Raw genomic sequence first — 14370 nt, 5'->3', positions numbered from 1 at the left:
TTTAGTTTAAACCCCCCCGAAGAGCACTAACAAATCTCCCCCCCAGGATATTGGTACCCCTCTGGTTCAGGTGAAGACCATCCTGTTTGTAGAGGTCCCACCTACCCCAGAAAGAGCCCCAATTATCCAGGAAATCAAAACCCTCCCTCCTACACCATCCCTGCAGCCACGTGTTCAACTCCTCTCTCTCCCTATTCCTCTCTTCGCTAGCACGTGGCACAGGCAACAACCCAGAGATAACAACTCTGGTTGTTCTCGCTCTAAGCTTCCACCCTAGCTCCCTGAATTTCTGCCTTAAATCCCCATCTCTCTTCCTACCTATGTCGTTGGTGCCTATGTGGACCACGACTTGGGGGTGCTCCCCCTCCCCCTTAAGGATCCCAAAAACACGATCGGAGACATCACGTACCCTGGCACCTGGGAGGCAACACACCAACCGTGAGTCTCTCTCGTTCCCACAGAACCTCCTATCTGTTCCCCTAACTATGGAGTCCCCAATGACTAATGCTCTGCTCCTCTTCCCTTTTCCCTTCTGAGCAACAGGGACAGACTCTGTGCCAGAGACCTGCACCCCATTGCTTACCCCTGGTAAGTCGTCCCCCCCAACAGTATCCAAAACGGTATACCTGTTGTTGAGGGAAACGGCCACAGGGGATCCCTGCACTGCCTGCTGGTTCCCTTTCCTTCCCCTGACGGTAACCCATCTACCTACTTCTTTTACCTGAGGTGTGACTGCCTCCCTATAACTCCTGTCAATAATCCCCTCCGCCTCCCGAATGATCCGAAGTTCATCCAGCTCCAGCTCCAGTTCCCTAACGCGGTCTGCGAGGAGCTGGAGTTGGGTGCACTTCCCGCAGATGCAGTCAGCAGGGACACTCTTGGCGACCTTTACCTCCCACATTCTGCAGGAGGAACATACAACTGCCTTTACCTCCATTCCCACTATTCTAGATTCCCAATAAATCTACTGAAAAACCAAACGAAAAAAAAAAAAAAGTCAAAACTTGTTCGCTTAGCAATCCGACGGACTGAACATTTTAAATAAAAAGCTTACCTTATCAACACACTAGAGTCCTTTTTTTTTGGTTAGAGGAGGAGGGTGGGTGGGAGACACTACACGTGTAGTGTCTCGGGTACTGCCACTGCCCAAATAAATAGTTTTCCCCTACCCAGCAGTCCCCGGTCCTCCGAAACAAAAAAGGGATTAACTTGTAACTTACTGAAATTGACCGCTCAGCTGAAAGTCCGCTCTGCACCCCGTTCTATCAAGGCTGCTCCTCGCAAAAGACAAAGATTTTAAAACTGCCCAAATAAATAGTTTTCCCCTACCCAGCAGTCCCCGGTCCTCCGAAACAAAAAAGGGATTAACTTGTAACTTACTGAAATTGACCGCTCAGCTGAAAGTCCGCTCTGCACCCCGTTCTATCAAGGCTGCTCCTCGCAAAAGACAAAGATTTTAAAACTGCCCAAATAAATAGTTTTCCCCTACCCAGCAGTCCCCGGTCCTCCGAAACAAAAAAGGGATTAACTTGTAACTTACTGAAATTGACCGCTCAGCTGAAAGTCCGCTCCGCACCCCGTTCTATCAAGGCTGCTCCTCGCAAAAGACAAAGATTTTAAAACTGCCCAAATAAATAGTTTTCCCCTACCCAGCAGTCCCCGGTCCTCCGAAACAAAAAAGGGATTAACTTGTAACTTACTGAAATTGACCGCTCAGCTGAAAGTCCGCTCCGCACCCCGTTCTATCAAGGCTGCTCCTCGCAAAAGACAAAGATTTTAAAACTGCCCAAATAAATAGTTTTCCCCTACCCAGCAGTCCCCGGTCCTCCGAAACAAAAAAGGGATTAACTTGTAACTTACTGAAATTGACCGCTCAGCTGAAAGTCCGCTCCGCACCCCGTTCTATCAAGGCTGCTCCTCGCAAAAGACAAAGATTTTAAAACTGCCCAAATAAATAGTTTTCCCCTACCCAGCAGTCCCCGGTCCTCCGAAACAAAAAAGGGATGACCTGGTCATCAGGTGCAAGGTGCTCACGTTGTTGCTGTAAGTGGCACAGGTCTGGCCCATACCCCCCTCCTGTGCTGTGGCGATCACCCGAGCCAATTCCCGCTTTAGATGAAGACGTAAAATGGACAGGGTCCAGAGGGACACGATGTTCAAACCTCTGGATAAAGGCGAAAAAATGTACTCAACGTCGCCCTCAACCTGATGGCCACCTTCGTATGTGGCTGCATCAAGCTGTGCGTAGAGCCCCAGTATGCAAACATCAAGTGTCAGTACGTGCTGAGGTTCTATCTGACCCCGGTGTTGCGAAGGATGGATCTGGTCACATTGCCACGGAACGCTCCATCCAGTTGGACTCTGCGTTTGTGGAAATGTTTGTGTGGAAAAACACCTTTGACCACCAATCCATCAGGCAGTGGTCTGCACGGAATGTCCTCAAGTATATTTTTGGAAAAGAAAAGTCTGGAAGAGGAAAGACCGGCGGAAAAGCTTGGTCCAAGGCCAAGTCTCGCTCCTCCCGGGCTGGTCTGCAGTTCCCGGTGGGCCGTGTACACAGGCTCCTGAGAAAGGGCAACTATGCTGAGCGTGTGGGTGCCGGAGCCCCGGTCTATCTGGCTGCTGTGCTCGAGTATCTGACCGCTGAAATCCTCGAGTTGGCCAGTAACGCGGCCCAGGACAACAAGAAGACCCGCAACATCCTCAGACACCTACAGATGGCCGTCCTCAATGACGAGGAGCTCACCAAGCTGCTGGGAGGGGTGACCATCACTCAGGGCTGGGTGCTGCCGAATATCTAGGCCATGCTGCTGCCCAAGAAAACCAGCGCTCCGGGCACCAAAACCAAGGCAATCTGCCAGGATTTTATCAAATACCCAAAGGTTCTTTTCAGAGCCACCCACAGTATCATTCTTGTAAATCTCCTCTGTACTCTCTCCACAGCAATTATGTCCTTTCTGCAATGTGATGACCAGAACTGTACGCAATACTCCAGCTGTGGCCAAACCACCGTTTTAAACAGTTCTCGCATTACTTCCCTGCTTTTGTCGACAAGAAAGGAAAGCATTCCATATGCCTTCTTCACCACTCTATCTCCCTATCCTGTCACTTTCAGGGACCTGTGGACATGCACTCCAGAGTCTCTCACTTCTTCTACCCCTCTCAATATCTTCCCGTTTATTGTGTATTCCCTTGCTTTGTTTGCCCTCCCCAAATGCATTACCTCACATTTCTCCAGATTGAATTCCATTTGCCACTTTTCCGCCCACTCAATTAATCCATTCAAATCATTCTTCAGTCCACAGCTATCCTCCTCACTATCAATTACACGGCCAATTTTTGTGTCATCAGTAAATTTCCCAATCATAGCTCCCACATTTAATTCCAAAGAATTAATTATTTTTTTAAAGAGATACAGCACTGAAACAGGCCCTTCGGCCCACCGAGTGTGTGCCGACCATCAACCATCCATGTTATACTAATCCTACACTAATTCCATATTCCTACCACATCCCCACCTGTCCCTATATTTCCCTACCACCTACCTCGGGATAATTTATAATGGCCAATTAACCTATCAACCAGCAAGTCTTTGGCATGTGGGAGGAAACTGGAGCACCCAGAGGAAACCCACACAGACAGAGGGAGAACTTGCATACTCCACACAGGCAGTACCCAGAATTGAACCCACCACTGAGGTCAGACTTACCACATCCTTTTTAAATAATAGTACAACGTTCGCAGACCTCCAATCCTCCGGCACCTCCCCCATATCCAGTGAGGATTTGAAGATGATCCTCAGCGCATCCACTATTTACTCCTTGGCTTCCTTTAACAACCTCAGATGCAAACCATCTGGCCCTGGTGATTTATTCATTTTCAAGGATGTCAGACCCTCTCGTACTTCCACTCTCATTATGCTTATCGTATCTAATATTTCGCACTCCTCTTCTTTTCCGACAATGTCTGCATCATCCCTCTCGTTTGTGAAGGCAGAGACAAAAAACTCATTAAGAACCCCGCCCACATCTTCTGGATTCACACAGAAGTTCCCTTGTACATCTCTGATAGGCCATACCCTTTCCTTAGTTATCCTCTTGCTCTTAATGGACCGATAAAACATCCTTGGGGTTTCCTTCAAGTAGTTGTATCCAGTCCACATCCACCAAATCACCTCTCAGTTTTGTAAAATTTGCCTTCCCCCAATTTAGAACTTTTACTTTTCGAGCTGCCCTGCCATTACTTAGCATTACAAACTCATTATTGCTCGTGTAATAAGTGTAATAAGTAGAATAATTTACCAGTTACTCACCGATCAGCTTCTTCCCCTGTACCATGGAGGCCGAAAAGGCAGAAGTGAAGAGACCAAAGAGCACCTCCTTCCCCTAATCAGTGAAGTCCCTCACACATCAACTCACAGCTTTACACTCTGTCCAAACAGCACTTTCTAATTAGTAATTATTCATAAATTACACTAACTAAAACATTAGTAACCTGACCAATTACAAGGTAGCTATTTGAGGGTTTTTAAACAAAGAGCTTTTTTTCCTATCCCAAAGGCTCTTTTCAGATCCACCCATAGTATCTGAAAGGGCTGATTACTGTCTGAAGTCTGCTGTACCCACACCTCTGTCTGTCCCTCTTCATCTAAAACAACCAGCGTCATCTTCCATTCCTTTCACCATCATGTGTTTAACTCGCTTCTCCTTATAGACAGTCAGATATCAATGTAATAATGAAATGATCTGTATCAGTGCTGGCCATTTCCCTGTCCTGATTTCAGAGCCCACTCTGGACACTTGTTTCCCATTCCAGGACCTTCTTGTATTAATATTCAGCACCACCTGTCAGTCAGAAACTTGTTTCAATGAACCGATCCTTTTACTGAACTTCCAACTGCTGCTGTCTATTTCTCGAGGGTAAGAGCTGCTCACTGTGTAAGGATGTGAGGGGAATGTAACCCGGCTGCTGGTGAGAAGGTCCCGTCTTCTCAATCAAAAGCCTTTTATTTTACTACAGTGATTCCCAGATTCCCAGCTGGTCCGTTGAGGATTTTGTTTTCACAGAAATATCTTGTTAAATACAAATCTGATTCCAACACGTCAATAACAGGACAGAATGGGAACCTTTTAAAAGGATGAAACAACTATTTCAGTGTCTCCTCACTGTCCCCCTGAAGCCTGTGTGAAGGGGAATTACCAATAGTCTGTAATTTATTACTTCCACACCGAGTTTGAGTTATTTGTCGTGTGAACGATTGCTGAACGGAGTCTTTTACTGTCAGTTACGGATGAGAAGTTGACAACAATTGGCAAAATAAAGCTGTTCATAAAATAGCACCAGCAATTTGAGTCGGTAAAAGCAAAATTGTGTTTTAAAAGTTTATTTAAACCGCTACGGGAAAATAGATTTTTATGTCCTTTTCCAGTCGATCACTTCTTTTCCAAAGTGAAATTGGCGGCTTTCACAAATTCAAATATTCTGCCAGGTTGACAGGTTCAACCAATGATTTTTTGTATTTTGTGCATCGAGGTTCTCTAATTGAATCATTCATGTTAGCTAATGGCCGTGTGGCCTAATGGATAAGGCGTCTGACTTCGGTATATCCCATGATGTTATCAGAAGATTGCAGGTTCGTGTCCTGCCATGGTTATTTTGACCCAACTGGATTATGCAGGGCTTTGGGGATCGAGTCGGGGACTAAACAGATTGGAAACCCGACATGGACTGAATGGGGTAAATGGCCTCCTCATGTTCTGTCACTGACTTTATGAGAAGAGGGTGACCAATCAGAAGTGGGCTGGGGAGACAGCGGGCTCAAACTGCAGGAATTCCAGGTCCCTGAATGACTGAGCTGAAACTGATCAATTTCACTGCAGGAAACACCGTCTCGGGGGAAATAACATCGCAAATAATTCCATTTGACTAATTATTCAATTATAAAACAATGGGCAGATGTGAAGGTGTGATGTTACTTTTCACTGTGAGGGGAGAATCCGCCATCTGCATAAATCAGCAACTTTATCACATCGTCTGTGCGTTTGGAAAAGAAACGATGAAAACTCTCCCCATAACCCTGGTGTGGTGGAAAGGCTCAATTCAGAGATTGGAATATAACGAGAGCACAACATAAATCATTAACTGATATTTCCGGCATAAAACACACCCCAGCTCCCGTACCCATGTCACTGCTGTCCCTATGAGGTGGTGGGTGACTCTGAAAAGAGACTTTGTTTTGTGTTTCTGCAGGAAAACCACAAAGATCCTCCCAGGCAGTGAAACTCATCTTCCCAGAATCTCCATACCAGATTGAAACAGAAAACACAAAGACAGTGAGAAAGTTCCAGAGAGTTACTGAGCATGAAACCCAATGAAATAAACCAATTCTAGAGAGATGTTGGTGCAGCTTTTTCAGAGAGATTGTGGGTGGCTCTGAAAAGAGCCGTTGTGTTTCGGGTGTTTTCACTACATGGTGGAGTTTTACTTGGAGTTGATGTACTTGGTCGCTCACTTTGTCCCTTTTCACATTCCGAGCGCTTTGTTGGGTGGAAATATTTATTCAGGCAGTTACAACAGCTCAGTGCCGACATTGAGTCAGAAACCAGAAATGGGAGTACGGGACACAGACAAGGAATTGACGCTGAACCTTTCTAAATCTCACTGGTTATCGGCCTCAGCTAGAGCATTGTGTCTAATTCCATGCTCCACACTTTAGCAGGAATGTCAAGGCCTTAGAGAGGGTGCAGAGGAGATTTACTAGTATGTATCAGAGATGCAGGAATTCAGCTAATGTGGAAAGAATAGGGGTCTGGGGTGTGTGAAGCTGGGGTCCTTCCTCTTAGAGCAGAGGTGTTAATGGGGCAGTTGAAAGTTGTGTTCAACATTGTGAAGAGTTTTTATAAGAATAAAGAAGTTTGACTGCAATTAGACAGAGCCTCGGTGAGATCACACCTGGAGCACTGTGTACAGTTTTGGTCCCCTTATCTAAGGAAGGATATACTTGCCTTAAAGGAAGTGTAGCAAAGTGTCACTCGTTTGCTTCCTGGGATGAGGGGATTGACCTATGAGAAGAGATTGAGTGGACGAGGCCGATATTCCTCAGAATTTAGAAGAGTGAGAGGTAATCTTACTGGCACCTAAAAATCTTAAGGGATTTAACAGGGTAAATGCTGGGAGGATGTTTCCTCTGGCTGGGGAATCTCGAACTAGGGATCACAGTCTCAGTATAAATGGCTCAATCATTTAGGACTGAGAAGAGGAGAATTTCATTTCACTCAAAGTATTGTGAATCTTTGGAATTCTCGACGCACAGTGGTTAGCACCGCAGCCTCACAGCTCCTGTGACCTCGGTTCTGTTCAGGGTACTGCCTGTGCAGAGTTTGCAAGTTCTCTCTGTGACCACGTGGGTTTCCGCCGGGTGCTCCAGTTTCCTCCCACAGCCAAAGACTTGCAGGTTGATAGGTAAATTGACCATTGTAAATTGCCCCTAGTGTAGATAGGTGGTAGGAGAATGGTGGGAACGTGGTAGGGAATATGGGATGAATGTAGGATTAGTATAAATGGGTCGTTGTTGGTCGGCACAGGCTCGGTGGTCCCAAGGGCCTTTTTCAGTGCTGTATCTCTCTGTGACTCTAGAGATGTGGATGCTCAATCATTGGGTATATCCAAGAGAGAGATCGATAGGTTTTTGGATACGAAGGGAATGAAGGGATCTATGCTAGTGTGGTAAGATGGAGTTGATGTAGGAGATCAGCTGTGATCTTATTGAATGGCAGAGCTATTTCGATGGGCCGAATGGCCCACTCCTATTTTTTATGTAAAGTTCCATTCCTCTCAGGGAATATTTTATTTTCAAAAAGAGAATTACTGCACACACTGGAAACCTGAATAATAACAGAAGATTCTGGAAACACTCAGCAGTTCCAGCAGTATCTGTGGAGAGAGGAAGGGAGGAGCAATGTTTCAGGTCTATAGAAGGGTCACAGAACTGGACCATTAACCCGAGCTTCTCTTCTCCACAGTTGTTTCCGGACTGGCTGAGTGTTTTCAGAATTTTAGGCTTTTTCTTTCTGTATTTCATCCTTTTCCTATTTGACTATTTGCTGTGAAACTTTCAGCGTTGTGCTCAGTTCTTTGTGTCGTTGTGTTTTCTTTATTTGAAGTAATGTAAATAGTATCCTGAAATGAATTTGCCAAATGGTTGGGCAAATTGTTACAACCAGCTTTTGAGCAAGTTCTCCACATACACAGTGAAGGATTCCTTCACATTTGCGAATACCATCCAGGACTTGCATATCGATAGCAATGCCGTGTCCATGTGTCATTTGACATTGCTAGCCTATTCACCAATGTACCACTTCAGGAAGCCATAGATATTTGCACTGCAGTGCTATATCATGGCGATCTAGACCCGTCACCATTGTGTGAATCCGTATTCATTGAACTTATGAACTCGGCAACTTGCACAGTTGAGTTCAGTTTTATTGACACCATGTATCGCTGGTGTTGCCATGGGATCCCCTCTCGGCCCAGCTCTCACAAACATCTTTGTTGGATTCCATGACAAACCTGTTTTTAAGGGAATGACACCTAACCTCCGACCTCTTGCATATTTCCAATATGTCGATGATACATTTGCTATATTTGAATCCGCAGCTGCATGAAATAATTTCCTTGCACGTCTTCATGGGCTCCATCCTAGACTCAAATTCACCTTTGGAATGGAGCAGTCAAATGAGCTCCCTTTCCTTGATGTACTAGTTGAGAAATCTGCTAAGGGGTTTTCTACCACGGTCTACCACAAACCTACCTTCACTGGTCAATGCACGCGTTGGGATTATTACAGATCCACGCGCTAGAAGATTGGTCTTTTCGGCAACCTCATAAATAGGGCTGAGCCATTTGCTCACCATCCAAGCTTGATGCTGAAATAGGGCGAATCAAAGACATCCTGCATTACAATGGCTACACTGATCAGATCATTTCTATCTGTATATCACACAAACTTATAAACGGGCTGAAGGACGTCATTTTGAGCCCTGAAAAGTGCCCAGTCTCCCTCAAATTACCCTGGAAGGGTAATATATCCCCAGTATTTGAGTAACAGGTGAAGCTCGCTGTTTCCTGCTGTTACTATGCAGGAGCAACAAGTGTGGTGTTCACTACTAACAGGATGCTGCTGTCAAGCAAAAGAGATGTCCTGCCTATCACACAAATAAGTAACGTGATATATGAATTTCAATACCAGTGTGATGCTAGGTTTCTAGACCGTACATCCCAAAACTGGCGGATTGTATCAAATAACATGTCCCTTCAGCTGTTCGCAATGGGCCCTACCCAACCAACCCGTGCTTGCAAAACCCAAAACACAGTATCCAACATGAGATGTGATTCCACAATAGGACAACATTTGCTAAATAATTCTCAGTGTGCTAAGAATTACACTGACAACCAATTTAAGACTGTCAGTCGGGCTCGCAGTGTGGTGCATTGGTGTGGACTGTAAGCTACATATATTAATACATAGGGCCCTGTTCTTTGCAGACAGAAAGAACATGCACACACATTGTGTCAGTTTCAGCTAAACAAAATAAGTGACAGCCATTGACTGGCTCATTCCACAGGGCAATGCCTTGACCAATCAGAGTTCACTTGCCCACCAATCAGCACTCTCTTCTCATACAGAAGAAAGTTGTTGTTTTCCTTTAAATTGGTATTCTTGTGGATTGCCCTGCTGAGTGCAAGACGAAAACAACTGGCTACCAAAGTTTGGACAACATGTCACTATTTTCACGAAATGATTACTTTTATTTTCAATATAAAAATATAAAGCAATATGAGTGTAACATTTACAGCAAAATTCTATTACCTCACATTGCCTGATTCTTTCACACTGACAGACTATGTGAACTACTGTCCCGATTTTGCAGTTCTCATTTCCAGTCAGCTAATGTCAGCAATCTGTGATACAGTGCAGTTTACAGACCAGACCGTCAAGCACAACATGCAATAATTGTTCCACTTCTGTTGGACTGGTGTGATTTAGAAATACTAGGAATTGAGATGAGCTGTTATTGTATTTAATTATTTGTTTCATGGGATGTGGACGTCGCCATCCAGGCCAGCATTTATTGTCCATCCCTAATTGCCCATGAGAAGGTGGTGGTGAGCTTCCTTCTTGAACCACTGCAGTCCATGTGGGGTAGGTACACCCACAGTGCTATTAGGAAGGGAGTTCCAGGATTTTGACCCAGCGACAGTGAAGGAATGGCGATATAGTTCCAAGTCAGGATGATGTGTAGCTTGGAGGAGAACTTTCAGGTGGTGGTATTCCCATGCATCTGCTGCCCTTGTCCTTCTAGGCAGTAGAGGATGCAGGTTTGGAAGGTGCTGCCTGAGTAGCCTTGGTGCATTGTTGCAGTGCATCTTGTAGATGGTACACACTGCTGCCACTGTACGTCAGTGGTGAAGGGAGTGAATGTTGTGGACGGGGTGCCAATCAAGCATGTTGCTTTGTCCTGGATGGTGTCGAGCTTCTTGAATGTTGTTGGAGCTGCACCCATCCGGGCAAGTGGATAGTATTCCATCACACTCCAGACTTGTGCCTTGTAAATGGTGGACAGGCTTTGGGGAGTCAGGAGGTGAGTTACTCACCGCATGCTTCGTACCTTCTGACCAGCTCATGTAGTCACACTATTTATAAGGCTACTCCAGTTCAGTTTCTGGTCAATGGGAACCCCCAGGAAGTTGATAGTGGGGGATTCAGCGATCGTAATGCCGTTGAATGTCAATGGGAGATCGTTAGATTCTCTCTTGTTCGAGATGGTCATTGCCTGGCACTTGTGTAGCGCGAATGTTACTTGCCACTTATCAGCCCAAGCCTGGATATTGTCCAGGTCTTGCTGCATTTCTACATGGACTGCTTCAGTATCTGAGGAGTCGCGAATGGTGCTAAATTTTGCAATCATCAGTGAACATCCCCACTTCTGACCTTTTGATTGAAGGAAGGTCACTGATGAAGTAGTGAAGAAGGTTGAGCCGAGGATACTACCCTGAGGAACTCCAGCAGTAATGTCCTGAAGCTGAGATGATTGACCTCCAACAATCACAACCATTTTCCTTTGTGCCAGGTACGATTTCAACCAGTGCAGAGTTTTCCTCTTGATTCCCATTGACTCCAGTTTTGCTCTGGCTCCTTGATGCCATACTCAGTCAAATGCTACCTTGATGTCAAGGGCAGACACTCTCACCTCACCTCTTGAGTTCAGCTCTTTTGTCCTTGTTTGAACAAAGGATGTAATGACGTCAGGATCTGAATGGCCCTTGCGGAACCCAATTGAGCGTCATTGAACAGGTTATTGCAAAGCAAGTGCCACTTGATAGCACAGTCGATGACATCTTCCATCACTATACTGATGATTGAGAGTAGACTGATGCGGCAGCAATTGGCTGGGTTGGATTTGTCCTGCTATTTGTGTACAGGACATACCTGGGCAATTTTCCACATTGCCGGGTGGATGCCAGTGTTGTAGCTGTACTGGAACAGCTTGGCTAGGGGCGCGGCAAGTTCTGGAGCACAGGTCTTCAGTACCATTGCTGGAATATTGTCAGGGCCCGTAGCCTTTGCTGTATCCAGTGCCTTCAGTCGTTTCTTGATATCAAGTTGAGTGAATCGAATTGGCTGAAGACTGGCATCTGTGATGCTGGGGACTTCAGAAGGAGGCCGAGATGGATCTTCAACCCGGCACTTCTGGCTGAAGATTGTTTCAAATTCGTCATCCTTGTCTTTTGCACTGATGTGCTGGGCTCCCCCATCATTGAGGTTGGGGATAATAGTGGAGCCACCTCCTCCTGTTGGTTGTTTAATTGTCCACCACCATTCATCATTGGATGTGGCAGGGTGTAGATCTGATCCGTTGGTTGTGGGATCACTTAGCCCTGTCTATTATATGCTGCTTCTGCTGTTTGGCATGAAAGTAGTCCTGGGCTGTAGCTTCATCAGGCTGACGCCTCATTTCAAGGTATGCCTGGTGCTGCTCCTGGCATGCCCTCCTGCACTCTTCATTGAATTAGGGTTGGTCCCCAGCTTGTTGGTAATGTTAGAGTGGGGGAATATGCCGGGCCATGAGGTTATAGAATGTGGTTGACTACAATTCTGCTGCTGGTAATGGTCCACAGCACCTCATGGATGCCCAGTTATACATTGTTAGATCTGTTCAAAATCTATCCCATTAAGAACAGTGGTAGTGGCACACAACACGATGGAGGGTATCCTCAATGTGAAGACGGGACATCATCTCCACAAGGACTGTGCAGTGGTCACTTCTACCAATACTGTCATGGACAGATGCATCTGCGGCAGGCAGATTGGTGAGGATGAGGTCAAGTATATTTTTCCCTCTTGTTCGTTCCCTCACCACCTACTGCAGACCCAATCGAGCAGCTATGTCCTTTAGGACTCGGCCAGCATGGTCAGTAGTGGTGCTACCGAGCAACTCATGGTGATGGACATTGAAATACCCCAGCCAGACTACATTCTGCACCCTTGCCACCCTCAGTGCTCCCTCCAAGTGGTGTTAATCAGTCTTTCGCTGTTACTTGCTGGTTTGCTCAGTACCTTTCTCTGTCTGTTCCTTTCTGGGTCCTGATAATCTCTTCCTGGTTTTCTGTGTGTCTTTCTCTGCCTGCCTCATTGTCAGTGCTGTTACTCAGTGTCCTTGTGTCATTGTGCAGTGAGGGTGAGTCTGTCAGCACGTGTGTTGCTGAGTCCGGGATTCTTGAGAAATCCGACGACAATCCTATTTTTGGAAAAACATTGGGGAAATCAACATATTTCACTAACGGGCAGCTAAAATTGAAAATAGTAGTTAGCAGAGTGTCGCAGCGGAAGCGTGCTGGGCCCTCAACCCAGAGGTCAATGGATCGAAACCGTTTTCTGCTATTTATGTTTGGTTGCAATACAAACAGTTCACTTTTGAAGCATCAAGTATTTACCCACAATAACAAGATGCTTCCAAAGGCACTCAATTGCAATCAGCTTCTTCCTTCCAGTGAACACATCAATCAGTAACAAATCACTTTTGCTCACACGAACACAAGCTGCAAACACGGACCAGCCGAGTCTCTCCCACTTTGTCAACCCCTTCCTGCAGAGCCTCCTCTCCACCACCAGATGGTGATGTTGGCCACAATAAAACCAGGACAAATGGTCACAGTGAGGAGACGGTCAGTAACAGAAAATAAAACAATAACAGGGAAAACCTTTGCACAACAGCAGGGTACATCTTTACACAACAGAAAACATATTTACTAAACAGGAAATACCTTTAGACAACAGGGAGAATACAATCATACAAATGCCTTGTTTCTCCATCTCAGTCTCGTTGTCTCTCTCTCTGTTCCTCACTTTTGCTTCCTCACAGTCTATTGGTTTTCTCTGTGTTTTTCTCTCTGTCCCGTTGTCGATGGTGTTACTCAGCGACCTTGTAACATTGTGTAGCCAGGCTGAGCCTCCCAACACCTGTGTTGCTGTAATAAAGTCAGAAAATGCTGAAAATGCTCAGCTGGTCTGGCAGCATCTGTGCAGAGAGAAACAGTTAACAGTTCAGATCTGTTTCCTTAGCTCACATTAACTTTGTTTCTTTCTCCACAGATGCTGCCAGACCTGCTGACTATTTCAAGCATTTTCTGTTTATGTTTCAGATTTCCAGCATCTGCAGTAGTTTGCTTTTGTACGTGTGTTGCTATGTCTGGGACTGTTTGAGTGCAATGCTATTGCTTTATAAACAGCGTTGAAACAAACATTTATCTCGCTAACACACAGCACTAATACACAGCTGGATATAAACAGCAGCCTGCAGCAGAGGACGCACTGGAAGTTTATTAACACAAATAATTCACCAACACTATATTTACTGCTGTCCCCAATGACACCACACTTCATCTTAACACGTTTTACTCTTTATTTACATCAACTTCTTCCTTCCAGTAAACACTTCAATTTGGAACATAGCTTCCAAATCACCTTTATTCACAAACCCAAACACACACCAGTCCAGACTTTCCCCTTTCTGTCAACCCATTCCTGCATCACTGCCTCTCCACCAACAGTTGTTGCTAGAATCATACAATCATAGAATGGCTACAGCACAGAAGGAGGCCATTCGGCCTGTCGAACCCGTGCTGGCTCTCTGTTAGAGCAACTCACCTCATTTCACTCCCCAGTCAGTTCAATTTTGGAGGTGAGAAAACTTCTCGAAAGAATAATTCGGGACAAAATTAATAGTCCCATGGACAAATGTGGGTTAATTCAAGAAAGCCAGCATGGATTTCTTAAGGGAAAATCATGTTTAACTGTCCTGCGGGAGTTTT

The sequence above is a fragment of the Heterodontus francisci genome, unplaced genomic scaffold (genome assembly GCF_036365525.1).
Source record: "Heterodontus francisci isolate sHetFra1 unplaced genomic scaffold, sHetFra1.hap1 HAP1_SCAFFOLD_102, whole genome shotgun sequence".
In the NCBI taxonomy this organism is placed as follows: domain Eukaryota; kingdom Metazoa; phylum Chordata; class Chondrichthyes; order Heterodontiformes; family Heterodontidae; genus Heterodontus; species Heterodontus francisci.
Note: the sequence above shows the minus strand (reverse complement) of the source record.